We start from the raw sequence: 16,919 nt of genomic DNA, 5'->3' as shown, positions 1-16,919 counted from the left end.
AACATATTTTATACATCCAACAATAAAACCAAGTCGAGTTATTAACAATCCAGTGAGATTTCTTCAACGTACCTAACAGATTTCTCTGAAGAAGCATAATTTTCTCTTATTCTCTTATATAACACGAATTAGTTCAAATAAGTGAACTATTTTCGAGGTACGTTGAATGTGAATACTTGTAAAACATATTTTATACATCCAACAATAATACCAAGTCGAGTTATTAACAATTCAGTGAGATTTATGCAACGTACCTAACAGATTTCTCTGAAAAAGCATAATTTTCTCTTATTCTCTTATATAACACGAATTAGTTCAACTAAGTGAACTATTTTCGAGGTACGTTGAATGTGAATACTTGTAAAACATATTTTATACATCCAACAATAATACCAAGTCGAGTTATTAACAATTCAGTGAGATTTATGCAACGTACCTAACAGATTTCTTTGAAGAAGCATAATTTTTACTTATTCTTTTATATAACACGAATTAGTTCAACTAAGTGAACTATTTTCGAGGTACGTTGAATGTGAATACTTGTAAAACATATTTTATACATCCAACAATAATACCAAGTCGAGTTATTAACAATTCAGTGAGATTTATGCAACGTACCTAACAGATTTCTCTGAAGAAGCATAATTTTCACTAATTCTCTTATATAACACGAATTAGTTCAACTAAGTGAACCATTTTCGAGGTACGTTGAATGTGAATACTTGTAAAACATATTTTATACATCCAACAACAAAACCAAGTCGAGTTATTAACAATCCAGTGAGATTTCTTCAACGTACCTAACAGATTTCTTTGAAGAAGCATAATTTTCACTTATTCTCTTATATAACACGAATTAGTTCAACTAAGGTACGTTGAATGTGAATACTTGTTAAACATATTTTATACATCCAACAATAATACCAAGTCGAGTTATTAACAATTCAGTGAGATTTATGCAACGTACCTAACATATTTCTCTGAAAAAGCATAATTTTCTCTTATTCTCTTATATAACACAAATTAGTTCAACTAAGTGAACTATTTTCGAGGTGCGTTGAATGTGAATACTTGTAAAACATATTTTATACATCCAACAATAATACCAAGTCGAGTTATTAACAATTCAGTGAGATTTATGCAACGTACCTAACAGATTTCTTTGAAGAAGCATAATTTTCACTTATTCTCTTATATAACACGAATTAGTTCAACTAAGTGAACTATTTTCGAGGTACGTTGAATGTGAATACTTGTTAAACATATTTTATATATCCAACAATAATACCAAGTCGAGTTATTAACAGTTCAGTGAGATTTATGCAACGTACCTAACAGATTTCTCTGAAGAAGCATAATTTTCACTTATTCTCTTATATAACACGAATTAGTTGTTCAACTAAGTGAACTATTTTCGAGGTGCGTTGAATGTGAATACTTGTTAAACATATTTTATACATCCAACAATAATACCAAGTCGAGTTATTAACAATTCAGTGAGATTTATGCAACGTACCTAACAGATTTCTTTGAAGAAGCATAATTTTCACTTATTCTCTTATATAACACGAATTAGTTCAACTAAGTGAACTATTTTCGAGGTACGTTGAATGTGAATACTTGTAAAACATATTTTATACATCCAACAATAATACCAAGTCGAGTTATTAACAATTCAGTGAGATTTATGCAACGTACCTAACAGATTTCTTTGAAGAAGCATAATTTTCACTTATTCTCTTATATAACACGAATTAGTTCAACTAAGTGAACTATTTTCGAGGTACGTTGAATGTGAATACTTGTAAAACATATTTTATACATCCAACAATAATACCAAGTCGAGTTATTAACAATTCAGTGAGATTTATGCAACGTACCTAACAGATTTCTCTCAAGAAGCATAATTTTCACTTATTCTCTTATATAACACGAATTAGTTCAACTAAGTGAACTATATTCGATGTACGTTGAATGTGAATACTTGCAAAGCATATTTTATACATCTAGCAATGATGCCGGGATGAAATAATATCAGTTAAGTGAGATTTATATTACTTACGAGAAATTTCCAACGAAATTATTCATTTTCGTATTATTTTCATTTTATATTATGTTCAATCAATATGTTATGTTATATTCAGTCAGTTATCTCTTAGATCTGTTTTTGTGTTTTTTCTGTTGCATACATTTAGGCTTTTATTTGCAATTATACATGGTTAGCATACTTTCAGGAGTTTATCAAGTATATTGCATAAACCTATTAAAAATACGTTTTTTGCCATAAATTAGTCAAACTTGAACTTAAGTATAAACTTTTTTAGGTCAAACATACCTAGAATTTTACAAGGAATGCAATGAAGCTGTTTTATCTATATATATATATATATAAATGCAGTGGCATACGTGGGACCGCGCATAACTTGCGAACGGATGGTCCGATTTGGATCGTCTAAGTTTTGTTCTGTTAGTTTTCACCCAAGGAAGGTTTATGAGGCCAAACACATGGGAAAATTGAAAGTTTTTGGAAATCGGGTTTCATACATTTTGAACGGGGACTTGGGCGCTTGGCAAGGGACTTGAAACGTCAAAAAACGCAGTAGGCAATACAAAGTTTGCCGGGGACAGCTAGTTAAACATATAATGTAATTTGAAAAGTTTTATGTAAGAAAGTATGGGAAATTTTGAGGTACGTTAAAAAAGGAGGTCAGATTCGGAAGGTACGCTGTTGGTACATGCAGAAAACCTTAGCGTCGGAAAGATTCATGGAGATTTTCGAAAAAACCACCATCTATCCAGCAGGACACCTGTTTTCTAAGAATTCGTCAGGTACGTTCAAAATCCCGTTAGGTACGCTATGGTACGCACTTGGTACACTCACTTAACGGTTTTTATTTTTGATTTTATGAAAAGTGTCCTGCCAGCTAGATGGACATCAAAAAGTGTTATCTAACACTAATATGAGAGTTATTTGGAGATGATGCTGGTGCTGTCAATGACTAACATCGGTTATTGACACTATTGGTAATCAGCTTGAAATAATTTTCAGAATGTATTATAAAATAACTGAGGATATTATCTGATTATTGTTTGGGGAAGCTGTCAGAAAAACTAGTTGCCCATATCGGCTAAAAACGCTAGTTCTGGTAGCTGTCTTCGAATGATTTTCAGAAATATCAAATCTTTAAAAATTAGCTACGACACATTTTTTTTTTTTTTTGCTCTTTGTATATTTCTTAAGAATAGTACTCTGAAGGCGTTAACATAGACATAGACACCCTTTTTTATCTCTGAATGTTGTCCAGTGACCTCGGAGATTTTCGATTATTGAAATATTGTTCAATTATCAAATCATCTTTGGAGCTTCCATTCGATCAAAACACTAGTGCGATGGGAAAAGTTAAAAACAGTATTTTAAAAAACTACTACGACCTAATGCTAATAACTACACACTTTGCTCAAGTTGACGACATCGTCTATTCCATCGTGAGTATTAGTCCTAGTAGGGGGAAAGTTGGGAAAGGGTCCAGGCTCTGCTATCAGCTGTCCTGCAGCTCCACCTGGTCACTCTTCAAAAAAAAAAAAAATTCTCTGACTCTTACGGACTAAATGAAAAAGTCTTTCTTGCGCTATTCGTTTTTATTCTTGTTCTGCCTTTTCATTTGTGGGGGATTCCGGGGTTGTGCCGTACGAAACCGACAAACCCCCTGCGACCCCCATAATCCTGCCCAGGGATGAGAAATGTACTGGGAAAAACAGTTACCGGCTGTACATTTGACATTTCTCAACACGAACATCACAGGCCCAGCCAAATTCAAACTGTTCGAAAAATAAATGTCATAACATTTTTTTTTCCTGCAGCCTTCTTCCTCGAAACGGTTTCCAACCGCGAGAGCGCCAGTACTCGAGCACAACGACGACAGAAATTTCTGTCTCTCCCATTTTCGCATTTTTCTGCGTTTGAAACCGCTTCTAGGCAAACTTCTTTACATGCATCACAAAGCTAGGAGTGTGCTCTAGCTATTTGTGCAAATCGATTTAAATTATTTGTTAAAACAAGTGAGTAATTTGCGGTTGAAAATATTTGACATTTTTCGCAATCACCCGCCTCAGCATGACTGCTCATAAATATTTTCGTGGGGAAGCAAAAACCAGGCAAAAACCATCAAGCGTCTGCCTGACTGCCGTCGGCGCGGCGTCTGATGGTATTGGTGCTGTCGTTGTTTTGCTTTTATTTTACTGCCAGTACCGATAAACGGTAAACAGAAAAAAGTCTCATTCTCATGCCTGATCCTGCCCAGGATTCAGTTTATCGCAAACTATTATAATGCCGATGTGAGGCTCTTGGTGGATTGATGAAAAAATGGGTGAAAGCCTGATAAAACTGGGGCATAATATTGCCAGGGATATGTAAACGTGTTGCAAAAAAGTCTATCAAAGATCTATAGAAATCTCAAATTAAGTCAAATGTTTTTCAAAGTTTATTTTATTCGTCATAAATGATCAAAATTTCATTACATTCGGTTCATTGAACCCGGGGATATAACAACTCAAAGTTGGCTATAGGATAATTATACCCTTTTCTAGAATCTTTCTGAAATTTTACTTGTCCCAGTTATTTTGAGTTTTTCGGCACATCCTAGGCTATACTTCAACGTCTTTAGTTAGATCGTTTTAGACAAAAGAAATCAACTTATGTGGAAAACGCAAAAAAGTACGGCGAGTATCTTGTAGGCAGCGCTCAGTTCCCGCAATCCAACTTCTCGCCCTTTTTGTAGATGGGACACACGATACCTTCCATCCATTCCTCCAGTAATACTTCCTTCTCCCAAATCTTGGTAATGACCCAGTGTAGTGCTCTCACCAGTGTTTCTCCACCGTATTTTAGAAGCTCGCTTGGTAGTTGATCTGCCCCAGCGGCTTTGTTGTTTTTCAACCGGCCAACCTCCTCCTCAATCTCTTGGTGGTCAGGGGTCGGAAGTCTTTCGTCCTGTGCACATACTCCTAAATCTGTTACCACGCCACCTTCGGTACTTGCAACCTGAGACGAGACTCGCGAAGACGGTCTTCTTTTTCTCCACTTTGTTATTTTTTTCTTCTTCCTATCTGTGTTTTGGACTAGTGGTTCAAACACGTACGTGACTGCATCACCTCACATGCAGTGTGACTGAATCCCATTCACGCACAAAATCATGTTGAGGTGAAATTTTGCATCGCCAACAATCGCCAAGCAAAGTAATCATTGGAATATTTTGTTTTCAATTTATTATTGACAGTACAGGAGAAGAAAATGCTGCTCGGAGTGAATTTTGGCTTCAGAATTTATCTCGGATAGCAATACTTTACTCGTTCTAGGTAACGTAATCAAACGGGCTACAACTGACAGCTCAGTTGGGCTGCACTTGACGTTGCTTTTTTTCCTCTTCGCGAGTCTCGTCTCAGCTTGCAACGTCGCCATTGAGGTGCTCATAGTAATGCTGCCACCACCTGTCGACCGCCTCACGCTCGCTCATGAGAATATTCCCGTTATTATCTTGGCACATGTCGGCTTGTGGTACGAAGCCTCTGCGCGAGCGGTTCAGCTTCTCGTAGAACTTTCGTGTGTCCTTAGCGCGGTACACACGGAGAAAAATATAAAGTTATGTCAATCATATTTCGGTCGCGAACAAGCATATTTGTGCACTGACTTTTATATAATCCTTTTTTGAGATTGTATTACGCATAATATCATAGGACGAAGCATAACAGAAGCTTGAAATGATCAAAATTGATGAACTGGACAGAAGAAAGAAATATGGTTGACTCAATCATATCATGCGTCCACCAACAATATTTATTGTTGATGGTTTGACAGCTTATTTGTTGTCATGGTAGGGGTAGGCGGGGCAATATGGACACCCTAAGGTTTTTGCCAACTTTACCTGTTTAGTTTTTTGATACATGTATCCTCTTAAAGTCTATTTAGCATCTATTGCATAAGAATGCTCACAGAGAAAAATGATTTATCCACTTCAAAAAATGTTATGAAAAATGTTAGTTTTTCATGACCGTCTTCAAGCATACGGGGCAGAATGGACACCCCCATGGGGCAATATGGACACCATGAGACTTTTACGTATTTCGTACATTATTTACACCTATAGAGTCATTTCATTACAAAACAACTATTATGGATGAATAATACGCCGAAGTAGTTCATTTTTGTTCAGTTAATTTAAATTCAGGGTGTTTTGGATAAAGCTTCATTTTTGTCGGCATGTACAGCTGTGCCTAGAACAACTATTTTCCACTGCTGTCGTTTTTTGACCAATTTGTTTCACCCTATGTCTACTATAGTGAACATTTAACCGAAAATATACTGAAATCGAAGAATTTGGTTGGTTTGTGATTTAGGTTATATTTTTCCCTTGCCGCTTCTTTCAAAAAGGTGAGTGTCCATTTTGCCCCGGCAGCAGAAGATATTTCCAAACTTGATTTTTGATATGATAAAGAAGAAAATATAAACATGTTAAGCATGTAGATACAGCAAAACTACTTGCATGTGTTCTAGAATAATAGGTATCAGGTTTTAATCGACCTGCAATAAATTAATCACTAAATCTTATTTTAGATGGTGTGAAAATTATAATTTCCATGCACAAAAAACGGAGGACGCAACTTTTTCGTGTAAAATCAAGTATAATTTTAATTTCGAATGTTTCTTTCCTGAAACTACGTTTTAGACAAATGGACTATATTCTCCATTCATTGAAAGTTCAAAAAAGTTCGCATATTTCAAAATATTAAGGGTGTCCATTCTGCCCCGGGTGTCCATAATGCCCCGCCTACCCCTATATCCAAGCATGTTTATGCTTAACTTAACTCTAAACCTCTCTAAACTTGAGGCTTAAGCGAACTGTATCAGATGGTTGTTTTAAGCTGTTTTAAGCATACATCAAAATTCGTTCAAATGAGGTTAAATTGAGGATAAACAATTCAATAATGGTCGTATTTTAGTGGGAATATGTTCTATATGTAATGTGGAGTTTGGTATTTCACTGGGATGAAATCACCCCTCACGTGCAACACACACAACTTGCCCAGGCTGACGTCGGTTCGCAAGTGGCAAGAGTGAACGCGGTTGGGTGACGCCTGCACGGAGAGACGAAACTACCCAGAAGTGAGTTCTTTCCACCCAACTTCGGGGTTGCGTGCGTCAAGCCAATTTTGAGTTGATGGAATCGATGTTTTTGTTGGGTTGTTGCCGCTTGCTTCCATGTGAAAAAAATACCTAATTTTAAGTTTTTTCCACTCAACCGAAATTTTGACTAGGTTGTATTCACTCAAATTTGAGTACTGTGCTAGAAACTCAGTTTTGGCTTGACGCACGGAACTGCAAAAGTTGGGCTGTTTCTCTCTTCACTCTCTGACAACAACAGAAAGAGCGCATGAAAAGGGAGATGAAAAAGAACTCAAAATTGAGTTTAAAAGTACCTAATTTTGAGTTTTTCAGTTTCTCCGTGTGGAGTTGTTGCTACGCAAGCAGGGATGCTAACATTGTCCGCTTGACAGTTCGCATCACATTCAAATGCGCTATTATGCTTTTGGTCGAAATTCGAAGTGACCGAACGTGCGAAAATTGATTTTTAACCTACTTAGAAATGTCGCAACTCAATTTGGATTAGTGCATATTGTTGCTCTTAATTAGCTTAATGATGCGCAACAGAAAAAATAGATTAAAGTTTACTTCGCAGCTGCAACTTCGCATGTGCTTCTAGCGACGACTTCGATTTGGTGGTGCGACGATAATATATCGCCTGCTGTGATCAATCTCCTTTCCACAGCTTTATGCAGTACATCTTATATCTCACATGTAACATATTGCACTAAATACCACCATTATAGGAACTTTTAATTAAATCCCTTGAACATTTTTTATTTTTTTTCATATTTTCTTAGACTATTTTTTGATTCTTATAATTCTAAGCTCAAACACACAACAAAAACTGAGCTTCAACCGTAAATGTGATCGCCACCGATTCTTACAGTCCAATCTATGTTTTCTGTTGACTGGTGAAGACACTGCCAATGTTCCCAAATGGTGGTCTCGGTGGTGGTACGGTGCACATGCAGACTGCCGTCGATTCCAAACAACCACGATAACCAGTCCGGTCTTGCGCTTCTCCAACAGGTCGTTCAATTTCTCGGCTTGCACAACCGTTCGGGGAACAGCGTCCAAAAGGAATCCATTTTTGCACTCCGGTCCATCGCCACATCATCGGGCATTAATTCGATCTCGTCCATGACCTTCTTGACCTGGCCGCCAGCTTAAACCCCCCAGCATTTTCCGCTCGCAGCTTGTCATCTCGAAAGGTGAAACACGCAAAAATTCTTCTTTGTCAGCGGAGCTTGGGTTCTCTTGCCCGAACTGTGTGGCCCCAACAGGAAGGTTCGGTTGCTGGCTGTTGTTCCGGTCTCGGTGCTACGGATGCTGCATTTTGAGTCATCTTTCTATTGGTGGTTTACGATTACAAGCTGCACCTGGAAAATACAACACAGATATTTATGCACCCCATTACCGGCGGCACACTTACCTGAGGCTGAAATGGCTGAATCTTCAAGGAGACTTAATATAGCAGAGCGCACTTGTTCTGGTTGCAGAATGCAGAGGCACGCAGTATACGATTTATTTAATGAAATTACAACAAAAAGACAATGTCACCGTCGTCACTTTTAACTACCGCCGCCATGATGAACAATGAGCAGGCAGGCAGGAGGCTCAATCAACACGGTTCAAGTAATGACATTTATGCTTGATTTAAGCATATGATGGTTGGTGTTCAATGATGTTGATTTAAATGAAACATATGCTTGATGTAGACATAAAATCATTATGAATCAACCATTTGAAGCAATCATGCCAAGAACATCTTCGAAGCTTGAGCTAACTATGGAAAAAATTCTAGATTGAGTTTATTATGCTTTTGGTCGAAATACAAAGTGACCAAACGTGCGAAAATTGATTTTTAACCTACTTAGAAATGTCGCAACTCAATTTGGATTAGTGCATATAGTGGTTTCGCAGCGCGGTGTCACGAACACTAATGCAAATCTACTGGTTGAAAATATGCCCATTTGATTTTGCCGGGAACAGCTGTTCTTTGTTTACTATTTTCCACCAGTAACTCAGGTAGTATTCGTATAATGCAGCGTGTACGTATACGCAACACCACTAAAAGCAGAAACCACTATTGTTGCTCTTAATTAGCTTAATGATGCGCTACAGAAAAAATAGATTCAAATTTACTTCGCAGCTGCAACTTCGCATGTGCTTCTAGCGACGACTTCGATTTGGTGGTGCGACGATAATAAATAATTGCGAAAGTAACATGAGCGAGTTCTCTTCATCGACTCTCTCTTCTGCGAATTAAAGTGACAAGATGCAAATTCAATCGAACTTTTTTTACATTTAGACGCTAGATTGCAACGCAACCTAGCGATTTATGACCAAAAAGTACAACCATACTTGCATCTTGTCACTTTAATTTGAAGAAGAGAGAGTCGATGAAGAGAACTCTCTCATGTTACTTTCGCCCTTATTTAAACTCAATCTAGAGTTATATCTATCAGACAACATTTCTGTCCGTGCAGCTCTTCCATCGCTTCGCGATCTCGTTCTTCCTACTGGCGCTTCTTCATTCGGAAGACTGAGTTCTGCTTGTTCGGCGCCTGTTTTCAACGTGCCTCATTCGCTCTCGTACGGTGTTGCAGCATTCTCGCCCATGCTGCATTCTTCTAGTTTTTAAACTGTTCACATTCGCCGTCGTACCAGTCGTTTCTGTGATTCGGAGTTGCGAAGCCAAGTGCTGTAGCCGAGGTACTACCTGTGGTACCTTGTGGTATGCACATAATAAATTATTGTATTACTCTATTCAGGGTATGAAAAACGGATCACGCCGAAAAACAAACGCTTTGTCCTAAGCGGTGCATGTTGGTAACAAAGGCGCTCCGCAACAAACGCATGTCAGGCGATGAGAGCAATAAAACAAACATCCCTTGCCGTGCGTATGCTGATATTCCGGTTTTTCGGCTGAAATTTTCAACCAACATCATCGTATTCATAAGCATTTGAACGAATTAAGACTCATGCAAACCTCAGAGTCGACTTTCAGTTGTAAAACAATGCGAAAATCACGATGTGAATAGAACGAGACAAATATTCCTACCGTTTTTGTTGTGAACAAACTCGGGAGCGATTTTGTCATTATCTGCTAACGAAAAAACAAAGCGTTGTTGCCGTGCCTTCTTTGTTGCCTATTTTTCGCTTGCGGTGGCATATTCTGCGTACACTGACTCTATTACGTTTAGCGTGTATGTTTACATTGAGTATCTGTCATATGCGGAGATATTGTTATTGTTGTCTGGAGTGTGAATCATTGTATGTAATATTGAAGTATCGGTAATAAAGTGTATACAAATAATGAATACAGTTGTTGAATAATCATTACAGAGAAAGATTCTCACATTGGCGACGAGAACGGTGAACAGTGCATGTGAAATTAGTTTAATTTCGGCTCGGGAAGTGTTGTCTTTGGAAAAAGAATGAGATGAGTGGTGTGTGTGTGTGTGTGTGTGTGTGTGTGTGTGTGTGTGTGTGTGTGTGTGTGTGTGTGGTGCATGCAGAGTGGTGATGACCTCCAGGTGATGACTTGTGAATGAATTTCAACATTGAAATCAAAAAGGTAAATATTGTGTACTAACTGTTCAATATGAATCAAACAATCTATTTGTACCTTCGACTAATGACAATGATCAACCTGTGAGAGATTTTGATGGTGATCGGTATTGTTTAGTTCAAATCGATGACAATCACTATTGTCAGATAAAGAAATAAAGAACTGTGAAGAAAATCTAAGTTTTGTTGATTGTGATATTGATACTCGTTGAATAGGGTTGTTGTCCTAAATCTAGACTTAAATGCTGAATGATGAATGAAGTATTGATTTGTTAAACGGATGGCCGTGGAAGGCGTAGAGATGAAACAATATTTTGAAATCAAATTTTGCCGTTGCTGTTAAAAGCCAGTGAAGGCGATAAAAGCGAATGAAGGCGATAAAAGCTAATGAAAGCGACATTCTTGAAATAGCCGTAAAAGGCGGAAAGGATTACAGATAGAAAAGCCGTTGAAGGCGGAAAATGTTATAGGCAGAAGAGCCGACTAAGGCGAAAAACTGTCGATGGCGGAAAGATCCGTCGGAGAGTGAAAAGCTGTTGAAGGCGGAAAAAGCCGTTGAAGGTGGAAATGCCGTTGAAGGCGGTAAGACCTGCAAGGCAGATATAGTCGATTCTTTGTAGAGCCGTATAAGGCGAATTGTGTTATTAAAAATTAAAGTACTAAAAACGCAACAGTGTCGTAAATTTCGTAAGAAACAGATTACCAGCCAACGCAGATTTAAGGGCTGTTTGCAGATCAGAGGGAATTTCTCGGCCTATCTTGAGGCATGGGAAATTCCTTGGCTGAATCACTCAAGAAACCGTTTTTTCTTCGATCGCAGTACGCAGTTGCAAAGAAATGACAGTTCAAATGTCACCATAGAAAGTTTCTGCCAGGAATCGTTCTAGAAGTTTCTTGAGCGATTTCTCTTGAACTCCAATCTGGGCTTTTTAGTTAAATTGAACCATTAAAAATGAAATTTCACACCAATTAAGTGGCAGCTGAGAAGGCGAAAGACAAAACTAAACTTTAAGCTGAGCGTGACTAGAAAAACAGTAACGAATAGTATTTGCATATGTTCCAAATGCGAATATAACTGAGCAGATACTGAGGTTGTTGTGGACCCACCTCAGGTGATATATATTGAAGTTATCATTGCTCAGTAAAGTATAATAAGTCTACGGAGACGTAAAAAGGGTTGGCTCTTGAAACCAAATTAACATGAAGACATGATTTAACTAATGCTTTGTCCTCTCTTACAAGACTTCAAGAAAATTAACATCAATGTGTGAGAATAATTGAACTGTCTTGGTAGTTTGCAAGATAGGAAGTCAAAATGACAGTTAAAGCATTCGTTGAAGCTAGATGACATATTCAGAGCAGTTGCTAACCACGATCCTGTTAAGTATCATGCTAGTCAAATGGCTAGTTGAATTGGATATTTTAAAAAATCGAACAATAAAAAAATGAAACTTTCGGCTTAACTGGAAGTCTCAAGAATTCGAGTAAAAGGCGCTTTATAACCTATTGAATGCCACTAAATGTTTATGCGATTCAAATACAGTGAGTTCTTGAGTAATCACTTCTGAAGTCTTTGAATATAAAATGTATCGGGTGTGGTCAGGAGGGGCATTTTGACTTATGATTGTCTAACACTATGGATATAGTGCCATTTTTGCTAATGAACTGCAAATATTGTATGCATGTGTCGCTCACATAGATTTTTGCAATTTGTCATAGATAACCCTTTTCATGTGTAGATACACATAGTTTATATAAGGTCCTCCGATTTTATGTGTGATCCAGCGTGCCATTGTAGGAATTCTTCGTTTTAATTAAAAACACATTTTTTTTTCATGTTCCATTCTGATTTTTTTATTGAAGTCAACCACACATCTAGTCTCAACAACATCACTCACAAAACTGTCTCATTGAAATCTCTGATTATCTATCTGTCCCCTTCATTCCGTTCGTTCATGCGCTCGAACATCACGCACACCATCACGTCTACAGCACCACGCATAAAGCTCGTGTCTTCCTGTCTTCGGCTTCGATGAAAGTCAGGGTTGTAGGCATGTGTCCGACCCCGCTCTCGCGTTATTTGTTATAATGGTGAACACTGGATCAAATTCTTCATTTAATTTGTTTTTATATTCAAACAAGGAACTTCCAAATAAATGACTTATCAGAATTTCTTATTAAATATCGAACAATTTAATTTATTTATATTACTTCCTACAGGCGGAAAATGTTATAGGCAGAAGAGCCGACTAAGGCGAAAAACTGTCGATGGCGGAAAGATCCGTCGGAGAGTGAAAAGCTGTTGAAGGCGGAAAAAGCCGTTGAAGGTGGAAATGCCGTTGAAGGCGGTAAGACCTGCAAGGCAGATATAGTCGATTCTTTGTAGAGCCGTATAAGGCGAATTGTGTTATTAAAAATTAAAGTACTAAAAACGCAACAGTGTCGTAAATTTCGTAAGAAACAGATTACCAGCCAACGCAGATTTAAGGGCTGTTTGCAGATCAGAGGGAATTTCTCGGCCTATCTTGAGGCATGGGAAATTCCTTGGCTGAATCACTCAAGAAACCGTTTTTTCTTCGATCGCAGTACGCAGTTGCAAAGAAATGACAGTTCAAATGTCACCATAGAAAGTTTCTGCCAGGAATCGTTCTAGAAGTTTCTTGAGCGATTTCTCTTGAACTCCAATCTGGGCTTTTTAGTTAAATTGAACCATTAAAAATGAAATTTCACACCAATTAAGTGGCAGCTGAGAAGGCGAAAGACAAAACTAAACTTTAAGCTAAGCGTGACTAGAAAAACAGTAACGAATAGTATTTGCATATGTTCCAAATGCGAATATAACTGAGCAGATACTGAGGTTGTTGTGGACCCACCTCAGGTGATATATATTGAAGTTATCATTGCTCAGTAAAGTATAATAAGTCTACGGAGACGTAAAAAGGGTTGGCTCTTGAAACCAAATTAACATGAAGACATGATTTAACTAATGCTTTGTCCTCTCTTACAAGACTTCAAGAAAATTAACATCAATGTGTGAGAATAATTGAACTGTCTTGGTAGTTTGCAAGATAGGAAGTCAAAATGACAGTTAAAGCATTCGTTGAAGCTAGATGACATATTCAGAGCAGTTGCTAACCACGATCCTGTTAAGTATCATGCTAGTCAAATGGCTAGTTGAATTGGATATTTTAAAAAATCGAACAATAAAAAAATGAAACTTTCGGCTTAACTGGAAGTCTCAAGAATTCGAGTAAAAGGCGCTTTATAACCTATTGAATGCCACTAAATGTTTATGCGATTCAAATACAGTGAGTTCTTGAGTAATCACTTCTGAAGTCTTTGAATATAAAATGTATCGGGTGTGGTCAGGAGGGGCATTTTGACTTATGATTGTCTAACACTATGGATATAGTGCCATTTTTGCTAATGAACTGCAAATATTGTATGCATGTGTCGCTCACATAGATTTTTGCAATTTGTCATAGATAACCCTTTTCATGTGTAGATACACATAGTTTATATAAGGTCCTCCGATTTTATGTGTGATCCAGCGTGCCATTGTAGGAATTCTTCGTTTTAATTAAAAACACATTTTTTTTTTCATGTTCCATTCTGATTTTTTTATTGAAGTCAACCACACATCTAGTCTCAACAACATCACTCACAAAACTGTCTCATTGAAATCTCTGATTATCTATCTGTCCCCTTCATTCCGTTCGTTCATGCGCTCGAACATCACGCACACCATCACGTCTACAGCACCACGCATAAAGCTCGTGTCTTCCTGTCTTCGGCTTCGATGAAAGTCAGGGTTGTAGGCATGTGTCCGACCCCGCTCTCGCGTTATTTGTTATAATGGTGAACACTGGATCAAATTCTTCATTTAATTTGTTTTTATATTCAAACAAGGAACTTCCAAATAAATGACTTATCAGAATTTCTTATTAAATATCGAACAATTTAATTTATTTATATTACTTCCTACATCCTCCTTCTCCCCTACTCTAACAACATATCTTTCAAGATTTGAAAAATATTGGAATTAAATTGTTTAGTAATAAACAAAAAAAAAATAGAGCTTTGACACCTGCAAAAATTTGTGAAGAATTAGCCTAAGTTAAAATTCACAAATAAAAAGAAATTTAAAAATAAAAAAAATAAAACCTGCAAAAATAATAAAGAAAACCTGTAAATAAATAAAAAAATATATTAAGTATAATTCAAATGTAATCATTAATTCCCATTAATCATGTTTTGTAGCTATGAATAAAGTAGATACTAGAACAGCTACTATGATAATATGCATAAACTCGGATTTTAATCATAGGGATTATAATAGAAGCGATGATTATATTAAAAATTAACAAAACCAAGGATTACCGAACTTGGAACATTATTCGCATTGTAATCAATTACTCACCGTCAGAGTGCTCAAATGTACCATGTTTTTCAATATGATCCATTCGGATGTTTTGTAAATCAAGGACTCATCAATCCTTAAAAAAACTGCCAATCTGATCCATACAGATCGACCGCCATTGGAAAACTGGATATTATCAATAGTTATCTTTCATCAGTACGCTCTAGGATAAATTGATCAATATGATCCATCAGGATCAGGGCTATTTTTCAGAGTAAGTCATAGTCAATCAAATAGTTTCCAAACTTATCAATTCTCTCGAGGATACTTCAGGATGAATAATATCAATCAAATTTCTCTCATTGGATCCATTTGGAACAAACGCCTCATCAGAGACGCATCAACCCGCTCGAGCGTATGGATTTTCTCTCAATAGATCCAACCGGATCTGACGCCTCCTCAGAGACGCGCCAACCCGCTCGAGGGTTTGGATTTCATCTCAATAGATCCAACCGGATCTGACGCCTCCTCAGAGACGCACCAACCCGCTCGAGGGTTTGGATTTTATCTAAATAGATCCAACCGGATCTGACGCCTCCTCAGAGACGCACCAACCCGCTCGAGGGTTTGGATTTTATCTAAATAGATCCAACCGGATCTGACGCCTCCTCAGAGACGCACCAACCCACTCGAGGGTTTGAATTTTATTTCAATAGATCCAACCGGATCTGACGCCTCCTCAGAGACGCACCAACCCACTCGAGGGGTTGGATTTTATCTAAATAGATCCAACCGGATCTGACGCCTCCTCAGAGACGCACCAACCCGCTCGAGGGTTTGGATTTTATCTAAATAGATCCAACCGGATCTGACGCCTCCTCAGAGATGCACCAACCCGCTCGAGGGTTTGGATTTTATCTAAATAGATCAAACCGGATCTGACGCCTCCTCAGAGACGCACCAACCCGCTCGAGGGTTTGGATTTTATCTAAATAGATCCAACCGGATCTGACGCCTCCTCAGAGACGCACCAACCCGCTCGAGGGTTTGGATTTTATCTCAATAGATCCTGATTAGATGCAGATTTTGATCTTGCTCTCTTGGATGGAGCTTACCAGGCTCCAGAAGAATCCATCAAGCACAAAATCAGAAATTTCTTATCTCATTACTATGCTAGTCTCACTCAACATATTCTAAATCTCATGAAAACACAACTGCTGATTTTGATCTTGCTCTCTTGGATGGAGCTTACCAGGCTCCAGAAGAATCCATCAAGCACAAAATCAGAAATTTCTTATCTCATTACTATGCTAGTCTCACTCAATATATTCTACCTCTCACAAAAACACAACAGCTGATTTTGATCTTGCTCTCTTGGATGGAGCATACCAGGCTCCAGAAGAATCCATCAAGCACAAAATCAGAAATTTCCAGTCTCATTACTATGCTAGTCTCACTCAACATATTCTGCCTCTCACAATAACACAACAGCTGATCTTGATCTTGCTCTCTTGGATGGAGCTTACCAGGCTCCAGAAGAATCCATCAAGCACAAAATCAGACATTTCTAATCTCATTACTATGCTAGTCTCACTCAACATATTCTACCTATCACGAAAGCACAACTGCTGATTTTGATCTTGCTCTCTTGGATGGAGCTTACCAGGCTCCAGAAGAATCCATCAAGCACAAAATCAGAAATTTCTAATCTCATTACTATGCTAGTCTCACTCAACATATTCTACCTATCACGAAAGCACAACTGCTGATTTTGATCTTGCTCTCTTGGATGGAGCTTACCAGGCTCCAGAAGAATCCATCAAGCACAAAATCAGAAATTTCCAG

The 16,919-nt window shown here is 37.8% G+C and overlaps 1 long non-coding RNA gene across 1 annotated transcript; it reads right to left on the bottom strand.

Annotated features, from left to right (window-relative positions):
- Positions 1–3,606: 3,606 nt before the first annotated feature.
- LOC134288361 (uncharacterized) lies at positions 3,607–15,670 on the bottom strand. Its single transcript, XR_009997922.1, has 2 exons — positions 8,574–15,670; positions 3,607–8,520 (listed from the first exon to the last, which is right to left on the bottom strand). It is a non-coding gene; the product is annotated as an uncharacterized LOC134288361 (long non-coding RNA).
- Between the last annotated feature and the right edge of the window lie 1,249 nt (positions 15,671–16,919).

This window comes from Aedes albopictus, chromosome 2, assembly GCF_035046485.1.
Source record: "Aedes albopictus strain Foshan chromosome 2, AalbF5, whole genome shotgun sequence".
NCBI lineage: Eukaryota > Metazoa > Arthropoda > Insecta > Diptera > Culicidae > Aedes > Aedes albopictus.
The sequence above is the reverse complement of the archived record's forward strand: the minus strand, read 5'-3'. Positions and strand labels throughout refer to the sequence as shown.